The sequence below is a fragment of the Rousettus aegyptiacus genome, unplaced genomic scaffold, assembly GCF_014176215.1.
Source record: "Rousettus aegyptiacus isolate mRouAeg1 unplaced genomic scaffold, mRouAeg1.p scaffold_m13_p_2, whole genome shotgun sequence".
NCBI lineage: Eukaryota > Metazoa > Chordata > Mammalia > Chiroptera > Pteropodidae > Rousettus > Rousettus aegyptiacus.
In genome coordinates, this window is record NW_023416295.1 from 40,721,147 (window position 1) to 40,743,041 (window position 21,895).

Below are 21,895 nucleotides of genomic sequence, written 5' to 3' on the forward strand. Positions count from 1 at the left end.
TGAGGTCAGGCAGTCTACCCTGTTGTCACTTATTTCCTGTGCTAGTGTTACACTGAAGAAAGTTTTAGTGGTTTGGTGTAAATGGAGCAAGATTAAAAAGAAAGCTTTTAGAAAATAGACTTTCAGAAAATTAAAGACAATAATTATTGCATTAAAAACTCCATCATTTATGCCTTATTAATATGACATCATTAAAATGCCATTTTAATTGTTTACTATTTAAATGTTTTTATATTTATTGTTATTTCCAGCAGCAAACAATAAGAAAATAGCAGTGTTAAGCTCAGTTTGAGATTATTTTGTACTAGAAATCATGATATTAATGAGCTGTGAAGAAAATGTTGCTAATCATACTTCTTTTGAAGTCTTATAAAAAATTACTTATGTTCATGTATAAAGTATATGTAAATATATATATATGCACGTGTGTGTATAGCTTGACAGGAAACTTCTTTAATTGAAAACAGAAGTATCTAATAAACTGTAAAGTTATATACAACTGTAAGATATATTAATAATAATAATTAATAATGTAGAGGACAGTATTAAAATTCTAGTATACAGATTCAAACAATTTAAAAAGCTTCAAAAGTGAGAAGGAAAAAGATAGGTTATCATTTTACTTTTTATCCCATTATATCTTTTAAAATATAATACAGATGATATTTATATTTTAGACAGAGCAAAAAAACCTGCACTTATACTAAAGATGTGTTCGTCTCCTACTCCTACTTATTAGATAAAACACAAAAGTGCATCTCCCAATTGCTGGACAAAAATCCAAAGATGTTACTAATGTTATTTTTAATAAGACACATAAGAGCTGGGTTCTAAACTTCTACAAACCTCTCAGATCCACCTTCTATTAATCTATGTCACTTCTATGACCTAGGGTAAGTTACTTATGTTTCGATTTCTCCACTTATGAAAGCAGATAATGGTAGTACCAAAGCCTCAGAACTTGTGACTATAAATGAGTTATTGTAGGTTTAGAGCTTAGCACACTGTCTGACTCATAGTAAGAACTCAATAAATGTTGTTACAATATGAGTATATTATTTCCTCACATGAGCATTTCAGACATGCTGACTACTTTTTAAACTCTCTAACACCAAAAAAATTAGAGTACAATCCAGACTCACCTTCTTTCATGAGTTAGAGTACTTGCCCTCTAGAATCTGTGTTCAGATGAAATCTAAGTGATCCACACTTTCAAACGCAACTGGTGAACTTGATAACCAAAATTATTTCACCAAAGAAAGGGCTAATACACTTTAATAGTGTAATGACCATATTTTCTTATCTTAAACAATCACAATAGACTTAGTAAAGGTTTATTCCAAATGTTTGCCATGTTTCTTTGTTTCTTCATTCATTCATTAAAAAAAAAAAAAAAAAAAGATTTATGGAATTCCTATTATAACCCAGGCACTATATTTGGTTATGGGATACAAAGTCAAGCAAAAAATATAATCTCTGCTTTCATGTTTTTAAAAAAAGATAAATATTAATCAATATATTATACAAAATAAATGTAAAGTTGCAACTGTAGAAAGTGCTATAAAAGAAAAAAACAGTGCTAATGGGAGCATACCATTAAAAGGAAATGAACGAATTATGTTGGGGAGGGAAAGCTTTCTTGAAGAAATAATAATTGAATTGATATCAGAAGAAAGAGTAGAATAAACGAGATAAAAATTGTGAGCTACTGTGTTCCAAATACAAAAAAAATCTCTGTATATAAAAGAGAATTTGTCCCTTTCAGGGGCTTGAAGGAAGGCAAGTGAGACAGGAGCCTAGAGAAGGAGAACCATGGAATGAATGAGATGAGGCTAGCGGAGTAAGCCAAGCCCTACAATGCATGATAAGAATTTGTTTTCTTATCCTAAGACCGAAAGAAAACCATTGAAGAATTTTAAGCCTGGGTGCGTGGTTGGTTTTGAGGAGAGAAAGAGGTTGACATGATCCAATGTAAATTCTGAGTGTGAAGAACAGTTTTGCAGGTAAGACTAGTTGTGAAGAAACCAGTTAAGAGACTGTTGCTGGGGTTCAAGAAAAAGTGGAAGCTTAGGTTAGGACAGTTGAGTTAATGTTACAAGTGATAAAGGAAGAGCTAGGTTTTTCACAAAACATGCTCTTTTCATAAATTGCTCAGGCATGCTTTGGTTTTGAAATGTTCTAGAGAATCCAAGTAAAGGTTAATGATGGATAAATGTTTTCCATATACATTTGAACTCAACGGGAAACAATCGAACTGCCAATTTCTAAATAATTAGTAGCATCTCCCTCCAGGTTAAAGTCCTTGTCTAGTATAAAACAACACTGAAAATGAACCAAAGGAAAGAATTTCCATTAAAACACATTTTTATTATGAAAATGCCATCGGTAAACAATCATTTATGAGAAATTGAATTGAAGAGCAGTAATACCTTTTCATTTAAGCTGAATGAAAAGCAAATACATCCAGGAAAGGAAGAGAGTCCTAGAAAACAGATCCAATAGAACCAATTCTAAAATAACCACTGGTATCATCTTTGGAATCTTCCAGAAAACTAGTTGCTGTCTCAGGAAGAATATCTCCCCCGTTTTGGCCACTAAACTATTATGTTTTATATGTAAAAATTATACATAAAAAAGCCAAAGCACTTTTATAGTACCTTCTACCAACTGAAGGAATGCAGAAACACACACACACACAACGTGCATACAAATAGCACTGAAATGTAGTAAGCTTACACATCTCGAAGAATTAAGCAGAAAAACAAAAAGGACAGCATAAAACACATCTTCATTTCACAAAACAGACACATGGAAACATCCGATACAATTTTCTCTAAGATAAATTGTATCTCTCAACTAAAAGAAAAAAAAAAAATGAAACTATTGGCAGCCTATTTCTCCCTGAGTAGAAGTGAGACATTAATTTAGATCCTTGTGTACACTGAAAAGTTATTGCACTGCAGGGATTTTCAATTACATAATGCAGAATCGGAACTCTGTTTGGGTGTCACTTGGCTGCCAGCTTCCATGAGTGAGCTGTGTAACACTCTTCTGTCATGTAGTTCATGTGAGAAAAGAATTCTGCTGTTTCAAGAAATGACAGCCATCTTGGAGACCTTCCCAGTTACACAAAAGAGCATAATTTCCACATTGTCCCCAGGCATACTGCTCAGGATGATAAGTCTATGATAGCTTTATATGTAAATTATATACACAGTTCTACTAATGAAAGGCATGTGGACTGCTTTTTGGTGGTGGCAGTGCAGAAAAACAAAACCAATTTGTTTTTCAATTTTTAAAAATGACACCTGAGCTATCTCCAGTAATCAAGAGAGACTGTGAGGGTTAGATGGTAGATAGGGTAATTGCATTATGATTATGTAACAGATCAGAACTGGAATTGACAAGCAATGTCAAGAGTGCAGACCTTCGAACAACCTCATAACTGGCATATTTCAGTACTTTGGTTTTCAGTCCTTCAAACTTTTAATTTCATACTTATCTCAGTTTTTCATCAGGCGCAGCACTCTTTGTATTCTGGTTTAATTTTTCTACGTGTAAAAGCAAACTCACAAAAGAAAGATAAGAAGCAAAGGAAGGATAAATATTTTTATGTTTCTTGCTCACTTGGTTACAAAATTTCATATGTAGTGCAAGTGTGTGCTAGATATGGGAAATAAACGGGAAGACAAGACAGTGTTTCTTTTTCTAGAATCTCACAAATCTCTTACTAGGAAGTCCAAAACATGAAGACTTTTGTATACTAGCTCTCAGCAGCATTTGGAAGATCTGTTTTATTAAATTGAATAATTTTAAAACAAATAAGAATAGAGAATAGAAAATTAAGTTAGACATAATAATACTTAATATTTGTTGAGTATTTACTATGCATACAAGTTAGGCACATATCTAAAAGTAATGACAATATTGTCATTAGATTATAATCTTTAATTTAAAGATGAAGAAATTGAGGTTTACATAAATTACACCACAAGATCGCAGATCCAATAAGTAGAACCTGAATTTAAGCCAATGTTATATTCCTCCACAGTACCTCTCTCATGTTTCTCTGTACTGCTCCATTTTAATTAACACTTACTACTGAACATTTTAGCATTAGAGTCTTCGTTTTTGTTCAACTTTAGTACTTGATTTAATTTTTTTTCAATCCATTCTTTTCTCATCTTATCCTGAGGTTCTACATGGGGAAAGTTAACCAAGTCATATTCTGGGTTATTTCATTGTAGTCAAATGCATAAACAAGTTGCTCTTTCAAACAATTTTCCTATTGCTCTCATGCTAAAATTCACAGAGCATCTGTTATATACCAAGCACTGTGCTATGTGCTTTATAAGTAAAGATGTCATCCTTGTCCTATATTTACATGAAAAACAGAATTAAATAATAAATAAACTAAAGGTCTAATGAGTGAGATGGTAGCAAGAGTGCAGGGTGCTAAGGAAGCAACTGTGAGCAGAGAAAGTGGCATTCGAACTGTCACCTAAAGTTTCAGAGTACCTGGACTAGCTTTGATCTTTATTTTTCCTACTATGACCTCACCTCCTAGGATATGGCTTTTCTCCATACTATTGAACTAAATTTGCATTCTCATTGGCCTCCAACCATCACCTCATCTCCAAATGCAAAAGGTCACTATATCATAGCCTGCACTGTTCACCAATATCAGCTTCTTGAGACTTTCTCTTTTCTTGTTATCCCTCCTCCTACACTAATCTGGTTTTCTCCCTCCATCTCTAAGAATTTTTATCTGCTCCTTTTTCTCCTTACTGCTGCCCATTCTCTTTACACTTACCCAGATACTATCCTCATATCCACCCTTCTCTGGCTTCTATTTTCTCCCAAACTCTCTTGATCTTTTAAAATCATGTTTTAAACTATTTCCTCACTTTTTTGCTTATTTTCCATCAAGTAGCTTAGATGATGTTCATAGATATTTGTCATTCTCATAGATTAATGAAGAACACTGAGAACTATGAATGTTAACAGTTCATTAAAAGCTCTTGGAATATATTCTACATATAAAAAAATCCATCTTTCCTTGCTTGCTTCTTTTCTTCTAGTGAGGTAGGCGTAGATAAGGAGGTGATGGAACTATGGTGGCCAGCCTGGTGCATGGTGTGGTGATGTTAGAGCCCAAATGGGGTTAGAAGATTTACTATGTGGAGGGAGAGGTGGTGATGGTCACCCTGGAGCATAGCTGGAGCCTGAGCACAATTAGGAAAGTATCTGCTTAGAGGGCAGCAGTAGCTAGGCATGGAGGTAGGAATTTTTACATACAGGGGAGATTAGATTAGTACATATATCTAGGATAATAAGTGCCAGTTTTCTCACTATTTATAGAAGAATTTCCACACAGAAAGGAAAAAAAAAAATTAGAATGAACTTCATAGTGTTGGATTGGAGTTAAAGTATCAGTGTAAGGTTTTCAATATTCATTGATAGATATAAAAATGCAAATAAGTATAAATGTATATGTATAAATTCCCTAGTACTGTCTACTGGAAGAACCTAAGAGCATTGACACTCCAATAGCAATAAACACATTCGACACCCAGATCTTGGTTTCTAAATATCATTCTTCATAAAAAGCAAGGATGCTTGGAGAAATAGCTAATTCCAGGGCCCAGGAAGAGAAAGTACAAGATGAGCCTTCTTGTGCCAAAAATTAAGAAAGCACTCAATAAATAAAAGAGACATGCTAAAAGCACACAGAAACAAGCATAAATGGGTTCCTACTGGCCAAATCTGGGACAAAATGAGCATCAAAATAATGATTTTAGCAAATTATAAATCATTGAATAAAAATAGGAATCCAGGAATCCATGTTGATAATACTAAATGAATAAATTAATGAGAGAAAAGATAGTCTTTTCCTATAGTACAATGAAATTAATAAATGCAGAATGAATGATGGAATTGGAAAATCAACATTTGTCAATCATCATTGTAATAATTCAGTCAAAAAATATCAATGAATGATGAAACTAAGGAGAGTTTGAAAAGACATATTTACATAATTTCAAATTATCTTCATGGAAACCGAGATTAAATTATAAAGGGAAAATTAGTAACTTTACATTGGAGAAGCCTAACAAACAAAACCTTAACCAAGTGATCAAAGTTACATCACCAATATTAAGATAAAGTGAAGTAGCAGAGCAACAATATTTTATAATAGGGTACAAAAATCTTGGCGTTCCTTCTGTGACATTCATACCAAAAATGCATACTCTAACTCTAATAAACAAACATACTCAAATTGAGAACCAGTCTACAAAAGAGCTGGCCGGTTTCTAGGTCACAATAATCAAGGAAATGCTAAAGAACTGTCCTAGATGGAAAGTTTCAAGAGCTATGGCATCTAAATTCATCACATGATCCTAGATTGAATCCTTTTGTTTTAAAGGACTTGAGATAGTTGGAAAACTTGGGTAGAATTGGTTTGTTAAATGGTAGTAATGCATCAATATTAATTTCCTGCCTTTGATGGTTATACTGTGATTATACAGGAGAATGTCATTGTTTATAGGAATTATACACTAAAGTGTTTGGTGATGTTGTGGCACATATAACTAGTGGACACACAAGTACCCCAACCTACATACCGAAACTGCTTTTTCTAAAACCACCAAGAACCTCCACATTGACATTTACACTGGTTAATGTTTGGTTTCATCTTGTTTATTCTACCAGCAGAATTTTACAAAGGTGATCACCAATTCCTCCTTTATTCACTTTACTTTCATGTCCATACTTCTTTTCTTCCTATCTCACTAACTTCTATCGCTATGATCTCTTAACATTGTACTACCCCAGGACTCCAATGTTGGACGTGATCTTTTCTCTGTCCATATATTTTTCTTTTAGTGATCTCGTTCAGTCTTAAAGCTCTTAAGAACATCTATTAAGCCTGGACCCCTCTCTTGATCTCAAATTTATATTAAAAAAAAAAAAAGCCTACTTGAATCTCCAGTCAGATATTTATTAGATATCTTCACATGCTCAGACTCCTGACCTTCTCCAAAAGCTACTCTTTAAATGTCTATCTCTGTTGATAGCAAATCCACCTTTACTAGTTGATCACAACAAAAAATCTTGGCGTTATTCTTGACTTTTCTCTTTCTCTTTTACCCATATCCAATCTTGTGTTAATCTTGTGAACTCCACCATCAAAATATATCCAGAATCTTACTACTTTTCACTACCTTCATTGTCATTTCCCTGGTTCAGGCCACCTTCACCTTTCCATGATCACTAAAAAAATGCTCAAGTGGTCTCACTGCTTTAACCTTTGCCCCTATAGTCTCTTCTTAACACAGAAACAAAAATGACCCTTTAAAATTTGTCAGAACATATCATTGCTTTGATGAAAACTTTCCATTAGTTTCCAATTCCAAAGAATAAAGACTAAAATATTTATAATTCCATGTAAAGCCTTATACAATCTGTTATTCTTTACTTTTTAAACTTTGCCTTATAATACTTTCCCCTTGCTCACTCTGCTCTAGCCTCTTTGATCCTTTTGTTGCATCTGGAAAATTCATAGCATGCTTTGACCTCACAGCACTTGCTGGTCCCTCTAATAAGAAAGCTCTAGCCCCAGAGACCTACCTAGATTTCTCCCTTACCTCTTTCATGCATAAGCTCATGTCATCTTTTCAGTTAGGACTTCTCTAGTTACCTCATTTACGACTGTAGCTCTTCCCATCCCAAACCACTCCTGGCTCTCTGATTCCCCTTTCCTGCTATATTTTTTCCCATAGGGCAAAACACTGTCAAACATACTATATAATTTACTTGTTTTCTTTAATGTTTATACCTCTGCTAGAATATATACTCCACAAGCACATATTTTTATCTTTTAGTTCACCACTATACTTCTAGCACTAAATTAGAGAATGGCACATGGTATTCACTCCATAAATATTTATGGATGAACAAAACCTAATGGGAAAACAGTAAACTAAATTAGGTCACAACAACCAGAATTCGGTGGACAATATGATAGGAAAAGGAAGAGATAGAAGGGAAACCAGACCCTTATATTGCATAGATACCAACCTTAACATGTCAGTAAGATCAGGTTGCCCAACTGTAGCTGGTTGACATCTTCCCTGGGAAACAAAATATCTCAGTGTGAATAAGTATTAAACTCTGGAGTGTGAATAAGTATTAAACTCTGGAAGCAGAAAAGGGCCGAGAACTTAAATCATTAATGTTGACGAACCAGTATCTACATAGAATTTTAGATATTAAAAGTGTAGCACACTTTTCAATAGATTTTAGAGGGTTAATTTTCAAACCTACGTTCCAACAGACAGGTAACCACACAGCAGTAAGCAAACAAAACATTAGCACTAAGTCTGATGTCAGTTTAATAACTGCTTTTATCAATTCTAAATATCACAGGAGAGTGGGAATAATCATCAGATAACTAATATTATCTACTTAAGATTTGGCAATCACAAAACCTTGACCATTTTTGTGTATGAGGACAGTATTCTTAAAAAATCCTCTTGGGAAAATGAAAACAAAGCTTTTGAACATACAGAATACACTCTGATCCCTCAGAAATATCTCTGGTCCTTCACAGTCCCTGTGTTTTTCTGCAAGTTCCTTGTGAATATTTGTGAAAAAAAAAAAACTTCAAGGAGTCTGGGTTGTCTGGCAGTAGGACTAAATGATTAAAAGCTCACATTTTAAAAGAAAGTATTAGTTTTGTAACTTTGAGGGAATACTATTATCTTTTTGAACTTCATTTCCCCATCTATAATAGGAATGATAAAGATTCATTGGGTTGTGAAAATTAAATGGTATGTAGTAGCTATTACATAAATGTTAACTACATTACAGACGATGCAGCGTATAGTATACAAAAATATAGAGAAATAATAGAAAGATTAGAATTCACCTACCATAGGTAATGTTTGTATTGTGTGTCTCAGAATCCCATTTGCCCCTTTCTTCCACTTTCTCATTTTTTCTCCTTTGAATATTTTTTCTCACATAGCCAGTATTCACATATACTCTACCCTCCGACTTTTCCCTTCATGAAATAATCTCATAAATGAAAGTCTAAAAAGTCTAATTTTCTTCCAAGTAATAGCTCTTAAACTAAAAAGATTATTCTCTAATTAATTTTAGTAATCAATAAGAAAGTAGGTATGGTAGTTTTTCTAGCCTCAGAAAATTGTACTAGATGTGATTTCAACTCAGTCATTTCCTTCATACAGTCAACAAAACACTGAATATCTACTATATGACAGGCAGTGTTAAGTGCTGGCTGTATAGTATTGAGCAAGAAGATATGGCTCAAATCCTCCAAAGTTTATGTATCGCAGCGAGAGACAGATCTAAAATGTGTAAATAAATGGATTTATATAATTACAAAATTGCAAAATGATTGAGTTCCATGAAGATAATTGGCAGGGTACTGTGATCACAAATACGAGTACTTAAGCAACGAAGTTAGTGAAAACTTGTCTACAGAGGTATTATTTAAATTGAGACCTGAAGGATGAGAGAGCATCAATCATATTATAAAGCTAGAAGGAGGACAGTACATGAGGTAACAAACACATGGAAGGAAAACCTGGGAGATGTCCTGAGTTGAAGAGACAGAGCTGAAAGTCTAGGGATATCAAGAAGGCTAGAGTTCACAGGAAAAACAAGAAGCTGGAGAGGAGAGAACTATATTGAGAGAGCACTCTGGAAATCTTCAGAGAACCTCCCTCAAGTTTCAGTACAACACCTATTATCACACACATTTGAAGAAACTACCCAAGGGCTGAGAAATAAATATTTGACATAATGAGAGGGAACAGAATTTAGAGCTCACACAGGCTGGAAATAGTGCTGTTCCAACCAGCCAAACAGGAAAATCTTATGATTTATAGGATGTTAGGTTAGTGCTCAGTTAAGTTTGCTATAGTAATGGTAATTATTCTAGACTAAACACTGCTCTGACCCCAGCTAATCTTAAAAGAACACCTGAAAGGATCAAATTGTTTCTAAGTAATTTAACTGCATTCCAGAACAAAGTTCAAAATACTTATATGAATATTAAAAATATCTAACAGGAACAAAGTAAAATTCACAATGTCTGACATTAAATAAAAAATTATCAGACATGCAAAGCAGCAGAAAATCTGAGCCATTTATAAAGGAAAAAAAATGAATCAAAAAATCACCTGACACTGCCACTGAAATGAAATGACAGAGATGTTAAAATTAGCAATCAAGAATAGTAATAGTTTTTATATAATTGTTTTTCAATATTTTCAATAACTCAGAGAGACATGGGAGGTATAAAAAAGACAAAATGAAACTTCTGGAGATGAAAACTATAGTGTCTGAGATTAAAAATATACTCAATTGTATGAACACAAGATTAGGCATTGCAGAAGAAAACATTTAGTGGATTTGAAGACATGGCAATAGGAATGATCAGGATGAAACACTGAAAGAAAAAGAGAATCGAAAAATAAATAGAGCTTTACTGAGCTCATTGTAAAATTCATATAGCAATGCAAAGACATACAATAGCCAAAACAATTTTGAAAAACAAAAAATATGGATGAGTAACACTACCTGATTTAAAGATGGCTATAAGCTGCAGTAATGAAAGCAGTGTAGTATTGGCATAAAAATACACAAATAGATCTATGGAATAGAATAGAGTCCAGAAATAGACCTACATATATATAGACAAATGTTTTTTTGACAAAAGTGAAAGGACAATTCAATTGAGAAATAATAGCAATTCGAAAAGTGGTTATGGAACAAATGAATATCCATATGCAGGAAAATGAACTTTGGTCCATACCGTATATCATTAAAACATTAATTCAAAATGGACCCTATGCCTAAATATAAACCATAGAATTATAAAAGTTCTGGAAGAAAATATAGAAGAAAATTGATGTTATCCTGTTCTAGGCAATTATTTTTTAGATATGACATCAAAAGCATAATGCAGAAAACATCAATCAATTGCGCTTTATCAAAATTAAAGAAGTCTGCCCTTTGAAAGACACTATTGAGAGAATGAAAAGACAAGCTATTTGTACATCATATGCCTGCTAAAGAATTCATATCTAAAAATATGTGTGAATATATATGTGTGTGTGTGTGTGTGTGTGTGTATTCTTAAAACTCAAGAAAACAACCCAATTAAAATATAGGTAAAAAATTTGAGCAGACACTTTGCTATATACATATAGCAAATAAGCACAGAGAAGACACTCAACATCATGCATTATTAGGGATATGAAAATTAAAACTACGATGAGATAAAAATATATACCTATCAGGATTAAAATACCAAACTAAGTGTTGACAAGAGGAACAACTAGAGCTCTCATACACTGGTGGTGAGAATAACCATGGTACAACCATATTAGAGAACAGTTTGGCAGCTTTCTAAAAATTTAAACATATGCCTCCCATATGATCCAGCCATTCCTTTCCTAAATATTTACCCAAGAGAAACTAAAACATATATCCATACAAAAGCTTATGCAAATGTTCATAGCAGCTTTATTTGTAAGACCCCAAAATTGGGAACAGCTCAAATGCCCATTAGCAGGCTAATGGATAAGCACATTGTGGTATACTCATATAATGGAATAGCTCTACAGCAAAATACTACTGCTCAGCAATAAAAGTGAATAAACTATTGGTAAATGCAACAATGTGAGTGGATCATGGAATAATTAGGATAAGTGAAAAAAGGCCAGATGAAAAAAGACTGAAAAAATATTTCAAATGGCTTTTTAAATTAACACTGCTTTTTTTTTTTATCATCTTAAAGCTACAGCCTCAAACTCTTTAAATACAAGAACATTTCATTCATTACATCAAATTATTCCATTTATGTAAAATTCTAAAATATGGAGACCAATGGACAGTGACAGAAGGCAGATTTTTGGCCACCTGGGGATGAGTGAGGGGGCAAGGGAAATGGGAGGAATTAGGAAAGGCATTAGGAAACTTCTGGGGTGATCACTATGTTCACTATTTTATTTGGAGTGGTGGTTTTATGAGCAGATACACATGCCAAAATTTACCAAATTGTACATTTTAAATATGGGTGGTTTATTGTATGCCAGTTATTTATTGATTAAGCTGTTAGAAAGGAGAAAGAGGAGTAGGAAGGTGAGGAGGAGAAAGAAAGAAGAAAGAATAGATACATGAACTTAGAGAAGTGGTGTTTGCTAGAGATTTAAATCTAGTAGTCATCAATGTGTAGAAGTTACTTCAAACCTTGGAAATAAATAAAATCACCTAAGGAGAAGTTAGTCAAAGAAAAAGAGATATAGAATTTTGCCTTAAGAAACACCAAATTTAGACATTTAGGATAACAAGGATCATGACAAACTCTGGTTTTCTTAAGTTGTTAACAAGGATCATGACAAACTCTTTGGTTTTCTTAAATCCAACTCATACCAAGTTTGAAGCACCTGTCATTTTATTTGCTACAAGCTGAACCAGTAAGAATATAGATCCATTTAAGATAGTTTATAATTTAATAATTATTATAACTTTTTATACTTGTTTCTATTTATTAATCCATAGCATTTAACATGATTATTGATCTTAATTTACAGAAATCTTTTTCACAATATTATTTTTAAAGTTTCATTCAAAACTCTCTATTATAGTGAAAATATTTCTTATATTTCTAAAAAATATGATAGCATATTATGAAGATAGAATGCATTCTAACTTAATGCTAAACTAACAGCATTATACCTGGCATGTGTCATCAATAGAGTGCAGAATATAATGTATTCACAGAAATAAAAATGTGAACATTGTCATTTTCATTGATATTTATGAGATATGTGTCAGTGTGTTCTAAAATAAGATCATTAGAGTTCAAAATCAGTTGTGTTTAAGCTTAATTAAATTATTTCAATTGACTAAATTAACTTTATCCGTTTGTTTATTTCTATTCTGTTTTATTAGAGCTCTAGCCCTGAAACCTAAATACTACAGGAACTTTTTTGATTAAATCTTCATATCAGAAATGGAGCTTTATTTCCAAAATTCAAAAAATCATACGCATCTCTTCCCTCAGTCTTCTCTCTGACTCAGTCAATTCACCCTGTTTTTTTCTGCCTATTACCAAATATTTCTGTAAGTCTTGTTTATACTAACTAGCTCCACTTCCCATTTCTCTCAGCCATTCAGTCTTCTGAAATTGCTCTCTCAAATCCCACCGTGAAATCTCAGTCACCAGCTTCCCCTAACACATTTCCATTCTCCAATTACTTAAGCTTGCTGCAATATTTGACACTACAAATGGCTCCATTCTTCTCACAAGTTTTTTTTTTTTTTTTTCTGAGATTCTACCTCCTCTTACTTTGCTGGATATTCCTTTTATCAGTTTTTCTTTCTCACCTTAAATTTTGAATCTACATGTTTCTATTTTCTGCCCTCCTCTTTCTCTTCTCTTTTCCTGGAACATCTTTTCCCCATCCATGTTTTTTCTCTCCAGTCTCCTAAATTCTCCCTCTTGGAGCCAAAACACCCTTGCTCACTTCAGTTTCTGGACTAATTGGACATAGAAGACTCAGGTCAAGAAAATGTAATTCTTAATGGTTTAGAAGCTGTGTCTATCCAACAATAAGCAAGTCTGCCAGCAAAGAATAAACCTTAGCAAAGACTGTGTTGTAATACTATTTTAAGTGAGAATCAGACAACCAGTTCCAATTTTTAACAAACTAACTTGAGGGGTAGTTTTTAAGAAAACAAACACATGCAAACAAATATAAATTTGTGGTTGTCAGTTAGTGAGCAGTATACAAAAATTGTGAGAAAAAAACACTAGAGCACAAAATGTAAGAAAGGGTATGAACTTTCCACTTGGCCTACAGCCAGGGCTCATTCTATATGAATCTTATAAACATCCTGTCTAGTTGAAAGTCACAAAAGTAAATTAATGTATAACTTGCAACCAGAGGATACAGCATTATGCTAAAGCTAAAGAAACTCTGTTCCTAGTATTTGTGACCTCTCACTTTTCTAAATGAGGCCAACTTAAAATGCTGACACTTCGAGTTATAAGCCCCCTAGACTAGGCCCAAGAAATAGCTACAGTAAGATCCGTTTTAATGGTTAAGGAACTAAGAGGATTTGAAAAAGCTTTATTCACACATATGCCACTAATGGAAGAATATGTCTCACTGTCACAAAAGCAAATTTCTCTTTATTTCTAAATCACATTATTCACTGAAGAAATTCTTCATCAAAATCACAGTTTATGAATAATAAAGTATATGTAATTTGTATCCATGTGTTCTATAATCATGTGAAATTAGCCTTATAAAGTAATCAATTGTTTTTTTTTTTGTTACTTAGAAATATTTTCTTTGCATTTTCTAAATAAAATTTTAGTGTTTATAGGTGTCATTATCTGAAGTTTTATACGGAACTTGACCTTTTAATGTCCATCAAAATATTCCATGTTTATTTTTGGTAAAGAACAAAAGGTATGTGTGTGTGGAGAGAGGGAATACAAAAGTGTGAATGGGATTAAGAGATGATAAAGGAATTAAACATTTATTCAACTTAATTTTATACATAAATATGTGGGTCATAAAATATTAAAAGTTTTATTATATACAATAGACTTAACTATGAATTTTTTAAATGCTGATTTTAAAGATCTTCATATTCACATGTAAAAACTCATATTGCTCATTATATTTCCAAGAACATACCTATTTTTGATTTTGCTTTTTCTTTTGTGATCATTTTTACACCTAAATCACATGAAAACATTTAATGAGCTTTACAAATAGTTATTTTTAAACCTATTTCTACTCATTTTCAAAGTAGCATGTAACATCAGTACCTAAGTACAATTAAAAAGGAATACATTCTGTTTGTTATTCTTTGATGATGCTTTACTATGAATAAATTATATTCGTGTAGTTTTAACCTGAGAACAGAACATTATAAATCTTAGAGAGTGACTATGAGTATGGAGTAGGTAAGTCAATGACGTTTACAAAGAACATTATCTTAAACAGTAGTTCATGAAATGAGCTTCTGAGTATGTTGCTTGGCAGACGCGTTTATAACACAGGGAAGAGCCTCCTAACAGCTTTTATTTCAGTTACTATAAAGATCCTCCAGGGTGACCCTAGGTGTTCAGGATGAAAGGCCATTTGTTAGTCAGTCAATACATTTTCCACTACTTTCTTTACTAATAAGATTGTTTAATTGTTTTAGGTTTTAAGATCTTAAAAAGGGTAAAGATGTTAGTCTTTACAATTAAGCAAAACCCTATAGTACTAGAGAGTCCTCTCTGCAGAAACTTGTCAAGAGTCATTGAACTGATGTCTAATATCTATACTGACTTTTACCAGAACACTAGAATGACTGTTGCATGTTAAAAGCTTCTCAACTAATCAACAGATGAAAACTTTCCCCATGATTCTAAGAGCATGGGCTTTCATCATGGTTCTCTTATTCAAGATCTCTAGCTCAGTAATTTTAGAAAAGACACTGCAAGGCACCCCACCCCTATGAAACTTCCGCACCGTCTGCAGGAGTTGTTAAAGGCAACACAAGGTGAAAGATCATTAGATCACAGGAAAGCCAGTAGTCTGACCTACTGTTCTTTATGTGCTGCTTATTTCCTTCAATATTGCTTTTAAAAAAGGGGGAGGGATGGGAATAGAGATCAGGGTATTTGCATTTCTTTATGTATTTTGTTTGACCTCTGCTACTTCACATAATTAAAAGACTTCTGTCCTAAACAAGTGATTGTCAAAGGCCGGCATTTACAGTGAAAGAAAACAATTACCAATCTCCGCAGTTTGTTGCTTGTTTGATTATTAAGCATATGAGTTAGAAATTCAGAATTCTTATGCTGTGTTAGTCTATCACTCTTTCTACTTCTGAGAAAAGGAGTTTGGTTTTACAAATATATTGTTGGAGGAAATTACTCAAAAACTAAAACTCGGAAAAATACTCTTAGAATTTATTTTTCCCAACTTCCCCATGAAAACCTTTTCACTCCTCAGAAACATAATTTTTTAACAAATTTAAAAATGTCAAAAATGGCTTATGACATGTTGATTCAGTTTCTTATTTTACTAAGATAATTTTTAATATTCTTCCCAAGTTATACCACTGATGTTAATCTTTAACACAGTAATATGCTAGAAACACTATAGAGAAAAAAGTAGCAACACACATTGTAGCAAAAATATTTGTATCTTCTAAAGTCAGTCATGAGTTTTTATCTTGCCTTCAGTGAGCATGTTTAGAATTAGTATTCCTAAATTATTCTATTTAAAGTAAAGACAGATGGGTGCCTGAAAATTGCCACCTAAAGTCAATGAAAGTGATGCATAATACCATCCTTAGAGCTGGTAGAAAATCTAACCAGACTAATAAATATAAAAGTTCAGATTACTGAAAGTCATAATAAACAGGACATATTCTTACTCTGAAATGTGGGTTTTTCTGGTCATTAATTGTATTGTCAATCATTCAAACTACATATTTGCCTCTGCCTTCTTGCATTTCTAAGACAATGTCGCATCATTTTCATAATGTTGCTCATTTCCGACTCAATGTTGTTTTCCAGCTTTCTATCAGAGGGCTCTCTAGAGTTCTCTTTATGTAGGTGAAGCAGGTCACCATCAAAGCAGTGTCGTCGTCCTTGCAGGGAGTTTCATGGGCCCCAGTAAACTATAAAAGCCTAAGCAGGAGACAATTAATTTTGTAGTGTTCCTCAGAACCCCTCCAAAAGAAATAAGTAACAGCCATAAGAGCATCAAGGATTTATCGCATGGAAAACAAGAGTAAACTATACAGTAAAAGGCAAACATCTTTCTCTGGGAATACAAAGAGATTCCAAATGGCGGGCAAAGGCAAGACTGAGTATACTGCCTGGAACACCTACCAGAGCGTCAAGGATGAGTTCCGAAGGTAAGTAATGAAATGCAAGGAATCAACCATTAGGAGTCAGAGCCTAATACTAAGTCAGAGTGGGGTAGGGATAAAGATAGAGAAGGATTTGACTGAGATTGCTGTGCAATGTATATAGCAGAAGCAAGTGAAGCTGGATCTGACACTGGCAATGATTTTATTTCCCTGTCGGCCAACTTTTAGCCATCTGGCTCCCTTTTCCACATCCCGCTTAACAATCACCCCGTACACTCTTCCCTAATCGATGCTTACAAACTGATGAATACCTTTTTGTACCCATCTTTATGAAATCACATGTGGGTAGATAGGTAGATAAGTAGATAAGTGGATAGGTAGATAGGTAGGTAGGTAGGTAGGTAGGTAGGCAGGCAGGCAGACAGTTTGATCATTGCTTGGGGTCCTATTAAATACACTTTTCTGTACCTACACTTCTTCCTTAATACATTTTAGGAGCCCCTCAACAATATAGATAGACTTATTTCATTCTTCTCAGTATTTGCACGATACTTTGTGTTATCGATATATCACAGCTCATCCAACCATTCTCTTACCAAAGGGTATGTATGGACTTTGTTTGTTCATTTGCTCCTACAAACCATTCATTCAGGTCTTTATTAAATACCATCAAGAACCTGTTCAACTGTAGGAAAAAAGCAATGAGCAAAACAAAGTCCTCATCCTCATTTAATATCTATTCTAGTATAGAGGACAGGCAATGATTTATATAACATAATTTTACATTTTTATGAACTTAATTAAGGAGATAGAAAGAGGAAATTACTTATCATTTTCGATGAGGTGGTCAGGGAAGACCTCTCTTCCCTGAATGAACTGAGTGTGAACCATGAGGAGTGTTAATGGAAGAGCAATCTAGTCAGAAGAAATAGCAAGAACCAAGGAGGTGAGAGGAGAACATCCACAGAGTGATTAAGAACTACTGGTAATGCCATTGTGGCTAATGCACCATGAGCAGGAGGCAAAAGTAAGGAAAAAGGGTCAAGAGATATCCTGCAAAGGGGTAAAGGAGGGGTCAAATATGATGCAAAGAAATTCAGCTTTGGGTGGTGAACACACAGAGCAGTATACATAATGATGTATTATTAAATTGTACATTTGAAACATATTTGATTTTGTTAACCAATAGCACCCAATAATTTTAATTAAAAAAAGAAGTTATGGCATGTATATACGATGGAATATTACTCAGCTATAAAAAATGAAATCTTACCATTTGCAATGATATGGATAGATCTAGAGGGTATTATGCTGAGTGAAATAAGTCAGAGAAAGATAAACACCACATGATTTCACTTATATACAGAATCTAATGAACGAAAGAAACAAACAGATACAAAGAACAAACTGGTGACTGTCAGAGGCGAGGGGGTTTGGGGGGCTGGGTAAAAAAGGTGAAAGGATGAAGAAATACAAATTAGTAGTTATAAAATGGTTATAGGGATGTAGAGTACAGCTTAGCGGGGACATAGTCAGCATTACTGTAATGTCTGTGTGTAGTGCCAGATGGGTGCTGGAGTAATTAGGAGGAACCACTTTATAAATTATATAAATGTCTAATCATTGTACTATATACCTGAAACTAATATAAAATATAATAAAAAGATTGTTTAAAAAAGAGATATCCTGCCCAGGGCCTAGAAGCTATAGGGCGTGGTAGGCTGTGGTAGGCACTTTAGAAATGCCACAATAAACATCCACAGATATTGCTAGATTGGTCTCCAGAAAGGCTACCACAATCTGCATTTCTATAAACAGTCTGAGTGTACTTCCCCGCCCCATACTAGGGGCTATTATGTTCTAATTTTTAATAATTTAATTTGTTAAACTGATATTTAATTGCTATTTTAATTCATTTCTCTACTAGGGACTTATTTTATTAAACAAAGATGTGAATAGTACTTACAATGTAACATGCACTCTTCTAAACATTTTATATGAATTACTTCATTTAACAACCCTATGTAGCAGAAACCATTATTTTACAGATGACAAAACTAAGGCAGCTAGCTATTAAGTAACTTGCCTAAGGTCACATAACTAGTTAGCAGTGGTTTAGAAATTTAAATGTAGGCAATCAAGTTCCAAAGTCTATACAGCTGTTTGCCAGTCATTTGAGTTTGCTATTCTATCAGGTCTAGTCATAACCTGAAAAGTTATTAGAATATCTGTATATAAAAGCTATACAAACGTAAAGTATTAAGTTATTAAGTTATCATGGCTGTCAAACCTAGAGAGAGGTCTGGATATTATTATATCCATCAGTGAGAAACAAGTCAGTTTCACTATAAAAACAAAAAGAAAAAAACTTCATGCTAAGAAAAAAAATTCTGGTAAAATCTCAGATTTGATGGCTTTCAAAATAATGATTTTCAGAGCTAGAACTGGAGACTTAAAATTGGCAGTATTAACACAAAGCCACTGGGCAGAATAAGTTGCTGAAAGGCCCATCATGTACCAGTGTGAGATATAACATTCTAGGTTGGAAGGAAATGGTCTTCTAAATATGCCAAAAATGCTGATTTTCAACTATAATTATGATTTATGTCAATAAAAATGTATAAAATGTGTAAAAAAGTTAAAAGAAATTTGTTTTAATCCTCATTGTCTAATCTTTTCTCAAAACTTCTGGTTTCATTTCCTTAGGTTGATATATCTCATATTCTGTGAAGGGAGGAAGACAGGAAAGTGGGAGCAGCCCGAGAAAAGCACAAGGCCTGTAGGTCAATGGGAGGCACGGACTTGAAAAATAAGGACGGCAAATATCTATCAAGTTTGTGTTGCCTCATCTTGTAAAAGGTCTATAGAACCCTTAATAATCTAATACTTACAGTGTAGAAAAAAACTATTTCAAACATTCAAACTTGTAGCCCTTTTTGAGGATTATGAAACACCCATTTAAAATAGCTATGTTCTCTGTATTCGCCAAAAAGAGACTAAGAAAGATCTTACACATGATCAATAGTACCCCAACTTTAAAACTCCTGATGGGTAAAAAAATAAAAATAAAAATAAAGGATGCTTCTTGTGCAACATGCCTGTATCTTTTAGGTCTAATTTTATTAAGTTTTAATTTACATTTGAGGATCAAAGATAAACTTTTAGAATGACACAAAAAGAAAAAAAGTTTTCAAAAAAAACAAGGAATCAATAAAACTTCAGTTATACTCTCTAGCCATCATTTGGCTTTTAAAATCCTGATAACTTTCCATCAAAAAATAAAGCACTCCTTGTCTAGACAATGTAACCTGCTTCCTTCTCAGTACACTTGGGGACCTGGCCTCTGTCTTGTTTTACTCACACCATTTATAGTTCTACACAAACCAGTTCCACACCACAAGGAGGGAACCATGCAAAGTAATGCTTCCTATTATTCTTGGGTAAATGCCTTTACCAAATTCTGTTTTGAAAAAGTATTTGTTCCTGTTTTCTTTTTACTTACCTTGTGAAGTCTCATCTCCATGACATCTGACGGTGGCTTTGGGTGTAGGCTAATATGCAAAAAGCGAAAGCAGCAAGTCGTGGTTAGGGAGGTATGTTTCTGAGAAGCAGACAGGTTGAGCAATCTAATCCAGAGGATACTAAGTTCAGATCAGACTGAATACTAAAACTGAGAAGTCAACGATAGTGTAGTATCAGAAGGCTAAATAGTTTCACACTATCTGTACATGGTGTAGTGAAACATTTTGACTGCTGAATTTTAACTACAGAGCTCTGCTTTAAAAAAAATATTTCCTCCAACTTACAAAGATTTTTATAACAGATTGCATTTTTAAGAAAAGAAACCCTTCTTCCTTTAAGATTGTCTTTATCCCCTGAGGATATAACCACTAATAAGACATAGTCTCTGTCCTCAATGAATTTATAAAATCTAGTAAGAAAACTGAGCAAATAACTGTGACTTCCATGTGAGAATTTGGATAATCAGAGTTTGTACAGAATACATTGAGACCCAAACAAGAAAACGGCACTCTAACTGGAGTGGAGAAATTGACCAAAAGAGACTTTTTTTAACTGTTGTTAAAAATATTGCTTGGACATTTTCTATGCAAGAAAATGCATTCCCAGCTGGTGTCCCAGCATAGGCAAAGATCCAGAATCGCAAAAATATACAACACCTCCTGGGAATTGTAGCTAGTTCTATATTGATGGTGTAGAGAGGACCCTGACAAGGGACGAGACTGAGATAGCAAGATGATTGATTATTCATGTCAGGAGCCATTTCTCTCGCAGAACAAAAACAAGTGGCAAACACATCCATGTAATACTTCCTAAGAAATAGTTCAGTCAAAAATTTCATCACTCTCAAGAAAAGTCTTAATAAACTATATCAAGGAGCTTCCAAGAATATAATCCATGCCAGAAAAAAATATAGATATTAAAATTTTCACAATGGCAAATGTTCTAAGTGCTAGCACATGAAGCCAAAATAGATTATAAAATACTAATCCCTTTCGAAAAACCATATCAACTTTATTTTCATTCATTGCAATGACTTAGGTTAAAAGAAAATTACAGCATCTGTAATGTGTCCAGCACATAATAGACACTCAATAAATAGGTGTTGATGGACGTTCCACCTTAAGGCTGCATTTGGTAAACAAAGGAATGCTTTGGGCTCTGGCCCTGGCTCTCCAGCTTTTATCTGCTACTGCTCCTTTGATAACTAGAGGTCTTTTTTCACCTTGTTAACAATATGACACATGGAAAACAGAGCCTAAAACATATAATTAATTATATAGTTGAGATAGATTATAGATAAAATAAATTTCACTTGTTACATTGAGGACATGCCTATTATCATTTTGGTTTTATATATGGAAATTTGCTTATAAAATCTTAGAATACTGAACTACAGATAAATATTTGGAACAAAATCTGTTCCTACATTAGGACTATTTAAAGCTAC

At 33.6% G+C, this 21,895-nt stretch overlaps 1 long non-coding RNA gene across 9 annotated transcripts in view; it reads right to left on the reverse strand.

Annotated features, from left to right (window-relative positions):
* LOC107520629 overlaps positions 1–21,512 on the reverse strand; it is a 232,097-nt gene extending 210,585 nt beyond the window's left edge. For all 9 annotated transcript variants that reach the window (XR_004955992.1, XR_004955991.1, XR_004955995.1 and 6 more), the window contains exons 1-2: positions 20,429–21,512; positions 8,083–8,135 (exon numbers count right to left, since the gene is read on the reverse strand). This is a non-coding gene — a long non-coding RNA (uncharacterized LOC107520629). The remainder of the gene's footprint in view (positions 1–8,082; positions 8,136–20,428) is intronic.
* Positions 21,513–21,895: the final 383 nt, after the last annotated feature.